The sequence below is a fragment of the Pristiophorus japonicus genome, unplaced genomic scaffold (assembly GCF_044704955.1).
Source record: "Pristiophorus japonicus isolate sPriJap1 unplaced genomic scaffold, sPriJap1.hap1 HAP1_SCAFFOLD_442, whole genome shotgun sequence".
Taxonomy (NCBI): Eukaryota; Metazoa; Chordata; class Chondrichthyes; family Pristiophoridae; genus Pristiophorus; species Pristiophorus japonicus.
This window is the reverse complement of record NW_027254334.1, coordinates 312,538-327,933: the sequence shown is the minus strand read 5'-3', so window position 1 is coordinate 327,933 and position 15,396 is coordinate 312,538. Positions and strand designations below refer to the sequence as shown.

General features: G+C 47.0%; 1 protein-coding gene and 2 non-coding genes across 3 annotated transcripts in view; 1 reads left to right on the top strand and 2 right to left on the bottom strand.

Moving 5' to 3' along the window:
* LOC139251759 (beta-1,4 N-acetylgalactosaminyltransferase 2-like) overlaps nucleotides 1-15,396 on the bottom strand; it is a 182,029-nt gene that overhangs the window by 144,668 nt on the left and 21,965 nt on the right. The window lies entirely within an intron of this gene.
* trnak-cuu (transfer RNA lysine (anticodon CUU)) lies at nucleotides 6,016-6,088 on the bottom strand. The gene has a single exon. It is a non-coding gene; the product is annotated as a tRNA-Lys (tRNA).
* trnaw-cca (transfer RNA tryptophan (anticodon CCA)) lies at nucleotides 12,813-12,884 on the top strand. The gene has a single exon. It is a non-coding gene; the product is annotated as a tRNA-Trp (tRNA).

Genomic DNA, 15,396 nt, shown 5'->3' with positions numbered 1-15,396 from the left:
GAGTATTGGACAATGGTGGTCAGAGCCTCTGCTATTTCCTCTTTTGCTGCTCTTATCAGCCTGGGATACATTTCATCCGGGCCTAGGGATTTATCCACTTTCTAAGCTGCTAAACCACCAATACTTCCTCTCTCACTATGCTTATTTCATCTAATATTTCACACTTCTCCACCCTCATTGCAAAGTCCACATCGCTCCTCTCTTTTGTGAAATCAGATGCAAAGTATTCATAAAGAATCCTACCCACTTCTTCTGCCTCAGCGTACAGATTCCCTTTATGGACTCTAATAGGCCCCACTCTTTCTCTACTTATCATCGTGCTCTTAATGTATTTGTAAAACATCTTTGGGTTTTCCCAGATTTAATTGCCAACATTCTCTCATGCTCTCTCTTTGTTTTCCTGATATATTTTTTAATTGCACCTCTGCACCTCTGGAGTTTCTGCAGTATTGAGTTATCGGTATCTGTCATAAGCTTCCCTTTTTTTCGTTAACTTTCCCTGTATGTCCCCTGACATCCCGGGAGCTCTAGATTTGTTAGTCCCACCTTTGTTTTAAGGGAACATACTTGCTCTGTACCCTCAGGATCTCCTCCTTGAATGCCTCCCACTGCTCTGACACTGATTTACCAGCAAGTAGCCGTTCTCAGTCAACTTTGGCGAAATTCCTTCTCAGCTCAGCAAAATTGGCTTTACCCCAATTGAGAACTTTTATTCCTGGTCCCCTTTGTCCTTTTCCATAACTATCCTAAACCTTACTGAGTATGATCACTCGCACCAAAATGCTCTCTCACTGATACCCCTTCTACCTGCCCCTCTTCGATCACAAGACCCAGTCCAGAACCGCCCCTCCCTTGATGGGCTTGTTACATACTGGATAAAGAAGTTCTCCTGAATGCATTTTAGGAATTCTCCACCATCTGTACCATTCACACTATCATTTTCCCAGTTAATATTCGGGTAGTTGAAATCCTCCACTATTACAGCTCGATAGGTTTTGCACTTCTCAACATTCTGCCCATATACTTGTTTTTCTATCTCCCTCTAACTGCCCGGGGGTCTATAGTGCACTCCCAGTAGTGTGATCGCCCCTTTTTTGTTCTTTAATTCAACCCACATGGCCTTGTTTGATGACCCCTCTAACACATCTTTCCTCTTCACAGCTGCAGGATCCGTCAATAATCTCTCACAACTCAACTGAAAGCAGCTGGAATGTGCAGCTTTGAGAGGGGCTTTCTGCACCGTCAGGGCTGGAAACTGTCGAGTTTGAATGTGTACCGAACTGTACAGAGCATTCAGTAAATATAGCAGGACTGGGAGACATTATGCTTTGTTAATACTGAACAAGAAATGCACATTATTCAATGCTTCTCATATTTAACTGAGCACGTTTTCAGCTGGTTTTGAAACGGGAACCTTTTGCATGTTAAGCGAATGTGATGACCACTACACTACGGAACCCACGCTTTCAAAGCAGACTGCAACCTGAATGCAGCAACTTAGACCGCTCGGCCATCCTGACTGCTCAATATTATGTGTGGCCACCTGCAGTTTGATTTTCAACTTTTGTGTCCTGTCGCATGAAGTAAATGAGGACAGCAGGCGTATCTCTGCCTGACACCGGGTAAACAGTGAGACAGACCTTGGAGCAAGGGTCTGGTTATTGCGAAACTGCAAAGAAAATATTAATTCTGGAATTACCCAAAAGGACAGGGACCTCAACATGATTTAAACATGCAACTTTCTGATCAAGAGGCAGACACACCACCGCTGCACCACGAGGCCTAAACACTGAGTCTGAGATGTTCGTCGATATGAAGGTTCTGCAATAAAAGGGGCTTTAAAATCCCGCCCATTCCCACCGGGTGTCAGAAGCAGCGCTCACCTGCCAGTCACCATATGTTTATTTGTTAAACTTTTGTGTTGCTTTCACGGGATAGCATCATTAATTAACCCATCACCTTCTTTTGCACAATGAAAGAAACGCTAACTGAGGGAGAGTCGATACTTTAATCAATAAATACAGCAAATGCTGGAAATCTCAGCAGGTCAGGCAGCATTTGCTCGGAGACTAAACTCGGCTCCGATTGTTCATCCACAGCAAGTTTAAACATAATGCGCCCACTTGGGATCGAACCAGGGACCTTACCATGTATAAAGCAAACGTGACAACCACTACACTGCAGAAACCTCTGGCAAAGCAGCTGCAACAGAGGGGAGCTGACCAGTGAGCTCCCTCTGTGCTGATCAGGAATGTGGAGGCTCACCTTAAACAACTTCTGTCCCACACTGAAAGTTCTCAATCCTTCTCCTCCGCTGCCCTTTACAGAAATGTCACGGATCACCCAGCCACCGTGTTCACTTCCACATCCTCACAGTGGGGCCACAGAGGCTCCTACTGTCTCCCCGCGATCAGCGAACTCACCCAGTTTACTAAATTAAACCCCGAACATGTGCCCGGCAAAGGGCAGGAGAAGCGGGAGAGTGTGTAAGCTCGTTCTGTAACAGATAGTAGTGGGGTTATTAACGGCGATTACAGCAATCATTAATCCTCTCACACACCTCAATTATTTTTCTGCGATGTACTGTTTGAAAATGGAAAGAGGTTTAATGCTCGAGATCTTAACCACTCGACCATAGAACAGCTTCGATAATTTGTATAAATATAAAAATATATATTTATTTATGGACCTGAATATCAACGGCTAGCTGCCGAGACCTCATGGCGCGACGGTCGTGCATCGAACTTTGAGCGAGAGAAATTGTTCCACAGTGACACCCATTTCATCTTTTGTTCCCTTTTAAACATTAGAAACTGAGACAGGGGAATCAATAGAGAAATAAAAGTACAGGGATACAGACAAGAGGAAGAGAGAAGGGGAAATACTGCCCCCACCCAGAACTAATGCAGAAACCCCTCTGCTGCGCTCGGGGTGGCCACCCACAGCCTGGATACACTAACGTCCCAACAGCTCATTGACTGTCGGAGTGGGACCGTGCGGCGCTTCAGAAGACAAGTCGAAAAAGCAAAGTCACTGAATCGATCTCATGTGCTCCTTCTGCCAAGAACAGCTGCACACAAAAAATGCTTTAATAAAAGTTTCACCTTATCTCCAGGTTTGTCAAAAAGTTAGCTTGTTGGTCAAGGGGTATGATTCTCGTTTCTGGGTTGTTAATTGAAATTTGCGAGAGATCCCGGCCGAGCCCATTATTCTGTCGTGAATTTTGAAATTACATCGAACTTTTGCAAAGAAGGACTTGCATTTCTGCAACACCTTTCAGGAACTCATGATGCCCCAAAGCGCTTTACAGCCGTTGAGTTATGTTTGAAGTGTTGCAGTGTGGGGAAAGATATGCCCAAATCACCCCACACGAACCTCAACTCTTTGCGAAGGAGTTCGGTGCAAATAATCAGGTGCCTCAGGGACTTAGACTTTCTTTGAATGAGTTCTGCTTGTACCTGTATTCAAGCTTGAAACAGCAACTGGGCTTCCATCTCACGGGAGCAGCGTGTAGCGGTTAGCGAGTAGGTGACGAGGTTTGGGGTTGATGTGCGTCACTTTCAATCTTTGAAATTTCACCAAGCAAAGAAATGATGAATCCAACTGTCCCTGTAATCCTTTTGTTCAGGTTTAATCACAGGAATATCTGCAGTCAGGAGCTGAAAAGTAATTAAAACCTACGACTGGCTTCGGGACAATCAGAATACTTTATCACAGACAAGGCACCGGAAGGCTGGAAGGTAGATCACACCGGTTGTGGGAGAGCTGGTTGGCGGTGACATGGAAGTGTCTGCAGTGTGCGGGACCAGACTGCTTCCACACATCCACAATGAATGTCCCACCCTTTATTTGGGAAAAGTACAACTGAGAGTGGACAAGTTCCATCCCGGTCGGAGCAATCTGAAGCTTTAACTGACTGACACCCTGGTTTGGGATGTATTGCAATTTACATTTGCGTTAGTCTCTGTGGCGCAATGGGTTAGCACATTCAGCTGTTAACCAAAAGGTTGGTGGTTCGAGCCCACCCAAGAACAAAGCCTTTAACTGTTTTTCCCCGAGGATTCGGTGCCGCACAGTTCCAGGTTGTCATTGTGCGTTTTGACTGCACGAATATATTCCGCAAACATTGCCAGCTGTGCTGTTATCCAGTGAGTTCCCACTCCAATACTTTTATGAACATTTAGTTCATGGAAAACGATAACAATTTTTTACATGGACCATGGTCCTCCATCCAGTCCACGAGAAATAAATTACATTATTGTGTTTAAAGGAACTGGTGGAAATTGTCTGACCTATAGTTATGGCTTTGCTCAAATTCTGAGAGTCAACAGTTTGCGAAGAATTATCTCATGGCCAATGCCAAGCACGAAAATGTCTCTCAGCATTTGTTCTCGGAATCCCTCAAATTCGCAATGTCCTGCGAGGCGCCTTAATTCGGCGACATAGCTCGCCACTTCCTGGCCCTCCGACCGTTGGCACGTGTAGAACCGATACCTCGCCATCAGAATGCTTTCTTTAGGATTTAGATGCTCGCAGACCAGCGGACACAATTCTTCATAGGATTTAGTTGTTGGTGTCACCAGAGCTAGAAGATTCTTCATGAGGCCATAGGTTGCTGCCCCACAGACGGTAAGGAGGGTCGCTCTTCATTTGGCAGCGTTCTCGTCCCCTTCCAGCTCGTTGGCCACGAAGTATTGGTCGAGTATCTCCACAAAGGCTTCACAATCGTCCACTTCTGAGAACTTCTCCAGGAGACCAACTGTTCCTTGCATTTTTGCGTGGTTGTTCATTGACTCATTGCCAATTGATACGCTCATAATAAAGAAAGAAACTTAGTATTGTGAACAATGAGTAAGTGTGACCATAGCTCCTTTAATAAGACTCCAGAGTACAGGTACCTCATGGGTGGCCTGCTTACATACCGTGCTCCCAAAGGATACTGGGATCCCTTGGGACTCCGACAGGTAGGCCCTCTGGTGGTGGTGTGTACAGGTTGTCAAGGGTTAAATACATAACACAAGATGTGTACAGAAATCAACCATCAAAAGCCCTGTCATTAACCGCAAGGGGTTTCCTGCAATTTTCTGATCGCAAAGCGCTTTCAGTCCTTGTCCTTAAAATTGCAGACGCGGAATTTGGGGAGTTTAATGACTTTGAAAGGAGGACATTGTTGTTTGGTGCCGTTCTGGTCAGAGAAATGTTTGTGAAAGGAACTTTTTGCAGAGAGAGGGATTGAGCATTTCAGCTTGTTCCTGAACACTTCTCTCTGGGCACTGAGCTAAGCAGCAATTTCTGTCGTGTGGAGGTTATCACATTTCCTTCACACGTGAAAAGTTCCCGGTTCAAGCCTGGGCAGAAACATTATTTCTCAAAAAAAACTTGTCTGCAATAAATTAAATAAAAGCTGTTTTGGATACATTGTTGCATGAGCAATGCACATTTAAAACCAGTCTCCTCAAATACAGATTGTGTAAAATCAGATCGGGGATAAAACTTCATCAAGGATTAAAGTTTCATGAATTATTAAAGTTCACTAATTGAAGTTTTGACTGTCCCTGTCAGCATTTCATTCATTCTGTGAAACAACACTATCGGTTTACACGAGCAGATCTAAGCTGCATTTGAAACCACTCATTAATTATTCGCTTTTCCCCAGTTCCAGAGCTCAGAGGGTTATTGTCCATCCCTGGGATACAAGCTACCTCAGACCCGGGCCAAAGCTCCCCGTACACCGAGCACAGGCTCAGGAATACCGCGGGGGAGAGGTTATCACGGTCACTGGGCCTTCCAGCAGCCCTGAACAAGCACCCGGTCTGAAACTTTCCAGAGTAATAACTTGTAACTGGAGCATCTAACAGTAAGGACGGCCGAGCGGTCTGAGGCATTGCTTTCATTATTTGATTAAATTATCAACTCTCCCTCAGTTCGCATTTTTTTCATTGTGCAAAAGAAGATCATGGGTTCATTAATGATGTTTACCCGTGAAAGCAACATAAAAGTTTAATGAAAAGTAATCACCCAACGTGGGGCTCGAACCCACGACCCTGAGATTAAGAGTCTCATGCTCTACCGACTGAGCTAGCCGGGTGATTTACTCTGTCAATCCCCTTCAGAATATTGTCTGTTTCAATGAGATCACCTCTCATTCTTCGAAACTCCAGAGAGTATCGGCATATTCTACACAATCTCTCACCATAGGACAGTCCTCTCATCCCAGGAATCAATCTGGTGAACCTCCGTTGTACCACCTCCAAGGCAAGTATATCCTTCCTCAGAAAAGGAGACCAAAACTGTGCGCAGTACTCCAGGTGTGGTCTCACCAGGAGCAAGACTTCCTTACTCTTGTACTATGGGCGGAATATTAGGTACTATGGGCCGAATATCCTGTTTTTCTGCTGATTCTACGGTTGTATAAAAAGTTATTAAAATCCGACAGTCACTCGGCAAACATATTTGTATTTCCTTCAGTGTGCAACACATGTGGCTGGATTAATGATGATTAAAACAATTATTCAGTATCTCACAGACTTGAAATATATTTGTCAGCTTGCTCTGTAAAAATGCTTTCCCTAACCAGGAATCAAACCCAGACCACGGCAGTGAGAGCACCAAATCCTAACCACTAGACGACCAGGGAACACTGCTTGCAGCCTCTGCGATAGCTTTAAATATAGTCAGCTTACAATCACAGCTGAGAATTGTGCGGTGACACGGGGTGTAACTGGATTTGCTGGGAGCAGCGTGGAGGCCCCGACCTGCGTGAGAACACCAGCGGCAGGTCGGGGCCATAAAAGGAGCGGTGAGCGGCGCCCTGGGAGCAGCGTGGTGGTGTACCACGGCAAGGTACAGCGCGAGCTGGTGCAGGAGGGCGACGGCAGCGAAGTGTGATGTCATCAAAGTCCAGGTCGGTGATTGGAGCGTGGGCAGGTACAGCAGGAGCAGCGAGAGACTGTGGAGGGATGTGATCGGGGCCCAGGGGCGGCGTGAGTTCAGGGCCAGGGGCCCAGGGGCAGCACGGGCCCAGCCCACACTGCGATATGTGTGGACACTGGGTCCGTGCAGCAGAGCTGGTCTCCAGTCGTCTTGGATAACCCTTGCCACTGGACCAAGACCTCGCTCTGTCAAGCCCGTGTGATGGCTGGGGTGCAACGGCCACCACACGTTAAAAAAATCCACGCACAGGCATCTTCCACCCTTCAACATGCAGTTCGGGACCTGGAATATTAGGTCCATCATTGAAACACCTGTGAACTCATCCATTTTTGGTGTGGAAGCAAGTCATCCTCGCTTCGAGGGACTGCCTATGATGATGATGAACTGGATTTGCTGCAGGTGATGAAAGCGGGCGTGAGAGGGTGAGTGACAGGTGGGCACTGCTTCTGATGCTGTCTGACCCACGGTGGGAGTGGCCGGGGATTTTAAAGCCCTTTCATTGCACCAATGCAGGGTAAATGAAACTGTGTTTCAGGAACCTTCATGTATACAAACATGGGCACTCTGCGCTGTAGACCTCATGGTGCAACGGTAGTGTGTCTGACTCCAGATCAGAAGGCTGCATGTTTATATCACGTCGGGGTCACTGTACTTTTCCATATTGTTCTTCTGGAATTGAGATTTTCTTTGCTGTTTCACAATTTACTTTCCCATCTTTGTATCATCAGCAAACTTGGCTCCATTACACTGGGTCCCTATATCCCTGGGATAGGGGAGGGAAGACACACCGGAGAAGTGTGAGCTTGTGGACCGGAGAAGTTGCAGCTGCTGGAGCTGTGCGTGTTATCGGGGAGGGACGGGGGGAGAGCCCGCCGAGCGACTGGAGAAGCTGAGAAGCTGCTGTGCTTTTCATCGGGTTTGACACTGTTTAAAAATGGCAGAGTGCCAAGTTTTCTCTCCCTACTGCCCATGTGCGAAGGTGCCGGCAGTGTTTTCGGCGCAGGCATTTGGCTCCGCCCCCCACTTCACCATCGACACCACGCCAGGACTCCGGGGACTGTACACAGCGGCCAGGATGGGGCGAGTTTTTCCCCGAGCCGTTTCCAGCGCGCAATGTCGGTGCGCTTGAGGTCAGTGCGCCGACAAAACTGCTTGGGGAAAATCTAGCCCTTGAAGAGTAAGGAGTACACTGAAGGAAATACAAATATGTTTGCCAAGCAACTGTCAAATTTTAATAACTTTTTATACAACCATCGAATCAGCAAAAAAACAGGGCACTTGCCCCATAGTACCTAATATATAGCCCACAGTACAAGAGTAAGGAAGTCTTGCTACAATTGTACAGGGCCCTGGTGAGACCACACCTGGAGTATTGCACACAGTTTTGGTCTCCTTATTTGAGGAAGGAAATATTTGCCAGGGAGGAGGTACAACGGAGGTTAACCAGATTGATTCCTGGGATGAGAGGACTGTCTTAAGTTGAGAGATTGTGCAGAATGGGCCGATACTCTCCGGAGTTTAGAAGAATGAGAGGTGATCTCATTGAAACACACAATATTCTGAAGGGGATTGACAGGGTAGATGCTGAGAGGTTGTTTCCCCCGGGCTGGAGTGTCGAGAACCAGGGGGTACAGTCTCAGGTTAAGGGGTCGGCCATTTAAGACAGAGATGAGGAGGAATTTCTTCACTCAGAGAGATATGAATCTTTGGAATTCTCTGCCCCACAGGCCTGTGGATGCTGAGTCTCTGAATATATTCAAGGCTGCGTTAGATAGATTTTTGGAGTCTCGGGGAATCAAGGGATCGAGAGATCACTGGAGTTTGGAAGAATGAGAGGGGATCTTATGGAAACATATAAAATTCTGACGGGACTGGACAGGTCCCGATGTTGGGGAAGTCCAGAACCAGGGGTCGGAGTCTAAGGGATAGCCATTTAGGACTGAGATGAGGAGAAACTTCTTCACTCAGAGAGTTGTTAACCTGTGGAATTCTCTGCCACAGAGTTGTTGATGCCAGTTTGTTAGATATATTCAAGAGGGAGTTAGATGTGGCCCTTATAGCTAAAGAGATCAAGGGGTATGGAGAGAAAGCAGGAAAGGGGTACTGAGCTGAATGATCATCCATGATCTTATTGAATGGTGGTGCGGCTCGAAGGGCCGAATGGCCTACTCCTGCACCTATTTTCTATGTTTCGATGTTTCTATGTCCTGCTACTGCTTCTTTAATAATGGATTCCAACATTTGCCCAACCACAGATGTTAGGCTAACTGGTCTATAGTTTCCTGCTTTTTGTCTGCCTCCTTTTTTAAATAGGGGCATTACATTTGCAGTTTTCCAATCTGCTGGGTCCTCCCCAGAATCCAGCGAGTGCATGTCCACAGATCCCTGAAAGTAGCAGGCCAGGTAGCTAAGGTGGTTGAGAAGAAATATGGAATGCTTGCCTTTATTAACCGAGGCACAGAATACAAGAGATGGGGTCGGTGGGGCAGGTTAGGTCACAGCTGGAGTACTGCTTGCAGTTCTGGTCGCCATATTACAGGAAGGACATGATTGCACTGAAGATGGTGCAGAGGAGATTTACGAGGATGTTGCTGGGAGTGGAGAATCTTAGCCATGAGGACAGATTAGATAGGCTGGATTTGGTTTCCATGGAACAGAGCCTGAGGGGAGACCTCATTGAGGTGTATAAAATTATGAGGGTCCGAGATATAGTGGATAGAAAGGACCTATTTCCCTTAGCAAAGGGATCAACAACAAGGAGGCATAAATTTAAAGTAATTGGTCAAAAGTTTAGAGGAGATATTTCTTCACGCAGAGGGTTGTGGGGGTCTGGAACTCACAGCCTGAAAGGGTGGTAGAGGCAGAAACCCTCACCACATTTAAAAAGTGCTTAGATGTGCACCTGAAGTGTCATAACCTGCAGGGTTATGGACCTCGAGCTGGAAAGTGGGATTAGGCTGGATTGCCTCGAGTTGGTCGGTGCGGACACGATGGACCGAAATGGCCTCCTTCCGTGCTGTAAACTTCTTTGATTCTATGAACTCGTTTGCAAAGAGTTGAGGTGATTTGGGCACATCTTTCCTCACATGACAACATTTCAAAGGCAACTCAACGGCTGGAAAGCGCTTTGGGGCATCATGAGTTCCTGACAGACGCTGCAGAAATGCAAGTCCTTCTTTGCAAAAGTTCGATGCAAACTCAAGGCTGGTCTGTGATTTGAAGCCAGGATCTCTCTGCAAATTTCAAGTAATAACCACGAAGCAAGAATCATACCCCGAGACCAACAAACCACCTGCTCAGAAAATGTGGAGATAAGATGTAACCATTATTGAAGCATTTTTAGTATGTGTTGCTGTTCTTGATCGGAGCAGCACATGAGACGAAATCAGTGACTTAGCCTTTTCGACATGTCTTCTGAAGCGCCGCACGGTCCCACTCCTGCAGTCAATGAGCTGTTGGGACGTTAATGTATTCATCATCATCATCATCATAGGCGGTCCCTCGAAACGAGGATGACTTGCTTCCACGCCGAAAAAGGATGAGTTCACAGGTGTTTCAATGAAGGATCCGAACGACATCCCGAAGGGTGGAAGATGCCTGTGCGTGGATTTTTTTAACGTGTGGTGGCCGTTGCACCCCAGCCATCACACGGGCTTGACAGAGCGAGGTCTTGGTCCAGTGGCAAGGGTTATCCAAGACGACTGGAGACCAGCTCTGCTGCACAGACCCAGTGTGCACACATATCGCAGTGTGGGCTGGCCCGTGCTAACCCTGGGCCCCTGGCCCTAAACTCATGCCTCCGCTGGGCCCCGATCACGTCCCTCTACAGTCTCTCGCCGCTCCTTCGCCCCGATCTCGCCGCTCCTGCTGTATCTGCCCACGCTCCAATCACCGACCTGGACCTTGATGACGTCACACTTCGCTGCCGCCGCCGTCCTGCACCAGCTCGCGCTGCTCCCTGGAGTAGTCTCCCGGGACCTCCAAGCTGCTCCCAGGGCCGCTCGCCGTTCCTTTTATGGCCCCGACCTGCCGCTGGTGTTCTCCCGTTAGTGTATCCAGGCTGTGGGTGGCCCCCCGAGCGCAGCAGAGGGGTTTCTGCATTAGTTCTGGGTGGTGACAGTATCTTTCCCCTTCTCTCTTCCTCTTGTCTATATCCCTGGGCTTTTATTTCTCTATTTATTCCCCCTGTCTCAGTTTCTAGTGTTTAAAAGTGAACAAAAGATGAAATGGGTATCACTGTGGAACAATTTCTCTCACTCAAAGTTAGACGCACTACCGTTGCACCATGAGGTCTAGGTAGCGAGCCGTTGATATTCAGGTTCATATATAAATATATATAAATATATCTACATGTATCATAACCGTTCCCTGGTGGTCGAGGGGTTAAGATCCGGCGCACTAAACTGGTTTCAATTCTCGATCAATTCATCGCATAAAAATAATTGAGGTCTGTGAGACGATCAATAATTGCTGTAATCACCATGAATACCAATACTTTCTGCGATAGACCGAGCTTACAGACTATCTGGCTTCTCCTGTCCTTTGCCGGGCACGTGTTCGGGGTTTAATTTAGTAAACTGGGCGAGTTCACTGATCGCGGGGAGACGGTAGGAGCCTCTGTGGCCCCACTGTGAGGATGTGGAAGTGAACACGGTGGCTGGGTGATCCGTGACATTTCTGTAAAGGGCAGCGGAGGAGAAGGATTGAGAACTTTCAGTGTGGGACAGAAGTTGTTAAAGGTGAGCCAACACATTCCTGATCAGCACAGAGGGAGCTCACTGGTCAGCTCCCCTCTGTTGGGGCTGCTGTGCCAGAGGTTTCTGTAGTGCAGTGGTTATCACATTTGCTTTATACGAGAAAAGTACCGGGTTTGATTCTGGGTAGAAACATTATGTTTAAACTTGCTATAAGGGAACAATCGGAGGAGAGTTTAGTCTCCTGGAAAATGCTGCCTGACCTGCTGAGATTTCCAGCATTTGCTATCGTTATTTGCTATTTATTCACCTGGTAAAAGGGCTCCCTTATTCCTGAATTGCTCTTTATTTAACCAATAAATAGATAACTTTCAGTGAGAGAAAATGGCTCCACCGGGGACCTTTCGCATGTGAGGCCAACGTGATATCCGCCACACTGCAGCCCATCAAAGGTGAGAAATCACTGAATATAAAGGATGAGCTCACAAATATTAGGGTCAGTGCAGTCTGGTCAATGTCAAACCCTCCTTCCTTATTCAGCAGAGGCATGATCGGGAGTCAGATGCCACAAAGTTTAATTGAAGATACAAATACAAGTAACACTTCCAAATCTTTTCACTGTAAAATTCTTTCACTTTATTTGAAATCCTACTGCGTTGAATCTGAAAATGATCACCATGGGATTTTATCTTCACTACTGATTCTATTTTCTCTGCACGGAAGGAATAACCGGTGCTGTTAAATTTGACAAAAGTTGCCCCGGATTCCTGGTGACATTGGCAATACAGTGTGTAAAATGGGTTAACATGCAGAAGAACATAAGAACAAAAGAAATAGGAGCAGGAGTCGGTCATACGCCCCTTGAGCCTGCTCCGCCTTTTAATACGATCATGGCCGATGCGATCATGGACTCAGGTCCACTTCCCTGCCCGCTCCCCAAAGCACAGGACAAATGATTGAAGTATCGACTGTCCCTCAGTTAGCATTTCTTTCATTGTGCAAAAGAAGGTGATGGGTTAATTAATGATGCTTTTCCATGAACGCAACACAAAAGTTTCAGAAAAAAACATACGGTGACTGGCAGGTGAGCGTTGCTTCTGACACCTGGTGGGAATGGGCGGGGATTTTAAAGCCCCTTGTATTGTGAAAGCTTCATATAGAGGAACATCTCAAACATATTGTGTAGGCCTCGTGGTGCAACGGTAGCGCGTCTGACTCCAGATCAGAAGGTTGCGTGTTCAAATCACGTCAGGGTCACTGTTCTTTCAGAATTAATATTTTCTTTGCTGTTTGGCAATAACCAGACCCTTGTTCCAAGGTCTGTCTCATTGTTTCCCCGGTGTCAGGCAGAGATACGCCTGCTGCCCTCATTTAATTCATGTGCCAGGACACACAAGTTCAAAATCAACTTGCAGGTGACCACACACACCGCCGAGCGGTCTGAGGTGCTGTGATTAGATCGCAGTTTTCTCTGGAGGTGTGGGTTTGAATCCAACTTCTGACATTTCTTATTTTTAATCATTAAGCGAAACTCATTGTTTGACACCACGACCAACTCCTTAAAACTGGGATTCAGCAGTTCACCTGCTCGCTTAACATTTCCGTCTGACCTGGTGCTGAAAGTGGAGACGTTTCCGCAGTGTCGCGGTTAACACGTTCGCCTCACACACGAAAGCTTTTTCCCAACCACAGATGTTAGACGAACTGGTCTATAGTTTCCTGCTTTTTGTCTGCCTCCTTTTTAAAATAGGGGCGTTATATTTGCAGTTTTCCAATCAGCTGGGTCCTCACAGAATCCAGGGAGTGCATGTCCACAGATCCCTGAAAGTAGCAGGCCAGGTAGATAAGGTGGTTAAGAAGGAACACGGAATGCTTGCCTTTATTAGCTGAGGCATAGATTACAAGAGATGGGGTGGGGATTTATACTTGTGCTGTATAAAACACTGGTTAGGCCACAGCTGGAGCACTGCGTGCAGTTCTGGTCGCCATATTACAGGAAGTACGTGATTGCACTGAAGAGGGTACAGAGGAGACTTACGAGGATGTTGCCGGGAGTGGAGAATCTTATCGATGAGGACAGATTCGATAGGCTGGGTTTGTTTTCCCTGGAACAGAGGAGGCTGAAGGGAGACCTCATTGAGGTGTATAAAATTATGAGGGGCCTAGATATAGTGGATAGAAAGGGCCTATTTCCCTTAGCAGAGGGGTCAACAACCAGGAGGCACAAATTTAAAGTAATTGGTAGAAAGTTTTGAGAAGAAATTTCTATACGCAGAGAGTGGTGGGGGTCTGGAACTCACTGCCTGAAAAGGTGGTAGAGGCAGAAACCCTCACCACATTTAAAAAGTGTTTGGATGTGCACCTGAAGTGCTGTAACCTGCAGGGTTATGGACCTGGAGCTGGGAAGTGGGATTAGGCTGGATAGTCTCTTGTTGGCTGGCGCGGTCACGATGGGCCGAAATGGCCTCCTTCTGTGCTGTAAACTTCTATGATTCTATGAACTCCTTCGCAAAGAGTTGAGGTTCGTGTGGGGTGATTTGGGCACATCTTTCCTCACATGGCAACACTTCAAAGGTAACTCCATGGCTGTAAAGACCTTTGGGGCGTCACGAGTTCCTGACAGGCACTGCAGAAATGCAAGTCCTTCTTTGCAAAAGTTTGACGCAAATTCAAAATTTGCAGCAAATTGAGGGCTCATGCGGGATTTGAACCCATAAACTCTCGCAAATTTCAAGTAAAAATCCTAAAGCTACAATCATACTCAAAAACCAACCAGCCAACTGTTTAGCAAATGTGGAGATAAGGTGTAACCATTATTGAAGCATTTCTCGTGTGCTTTGCTATTCTTGATCGGAGGAGCACATGAGACGGAATCAGTGACTTTGCCTTTTTGACATGTCTTCTGCAGCGCCGCACGGTCCCACTCCTGCAGTCAATGAGCTGTTGGGACGTTAATGTATCCATCATCATCATCATCATCATCATAGGCGGTCCCACGAAACGAGGATGACTTGCTTCCACACCGAAAAAGGATGAGTTAACAGGTGTTTCAACTTACTCCTTATCCCAGAATCTCTTCCTACTTACAAGCTGCTGATGGTGTATGCATGGATATCTTGCTTTTCACCACTCCAATAGATTGCTAAGAATGCTGAGGCGCCACCCTGGGGGATTAGCAGTGGGTCTGTGGAGCAGGAACCTGCTGTCCTCTTTCAGATTGACCTACTTCCACAACTGCCACATTACTCTTGCTGCTGCCTGTCATTCAGCCAGCCCAGACTTCTGCCGTCCATGATGTGGTGGTGCAGTTTACAGCTGGGCCTTCTAGGTCCACAGCTGGTCGATGGTGTCCTGCATGGCCATCTGCAGTCTTCCCCATGGAAACTCCGCAGCCTTCCACCACCCATGCCGCAGCCACTGGGGGAGCAGGAAAGGGCGCTGAAGGACAGTCACTAAGGGACTGTACTGTAAATTGAATGTAAATTTATTCAGTTTGTTTGAAATGTTTGTTTTGTGGAGGCTCTCCTTTCAGCTTTGTGCCCAGGAGGATGCCATGATGCTCCGAAACAGAGGGCTGGTATAATGGGGATGTGGTGAGCAATTGGGATCTGGTGTTCCATTCATTGAGGTGTTCACGGACAGCTGCCCGCCTCCACCCTTCCTCCTCGTCCTCCTCATCTTCTTCTTGCTCCTCCTCCTCTCCCTCCTCCTCCTCCTGAGGTGGTCCTGCAATCCCTGCTGTGCCCTCATGATAGCCAAGTTGTGAATC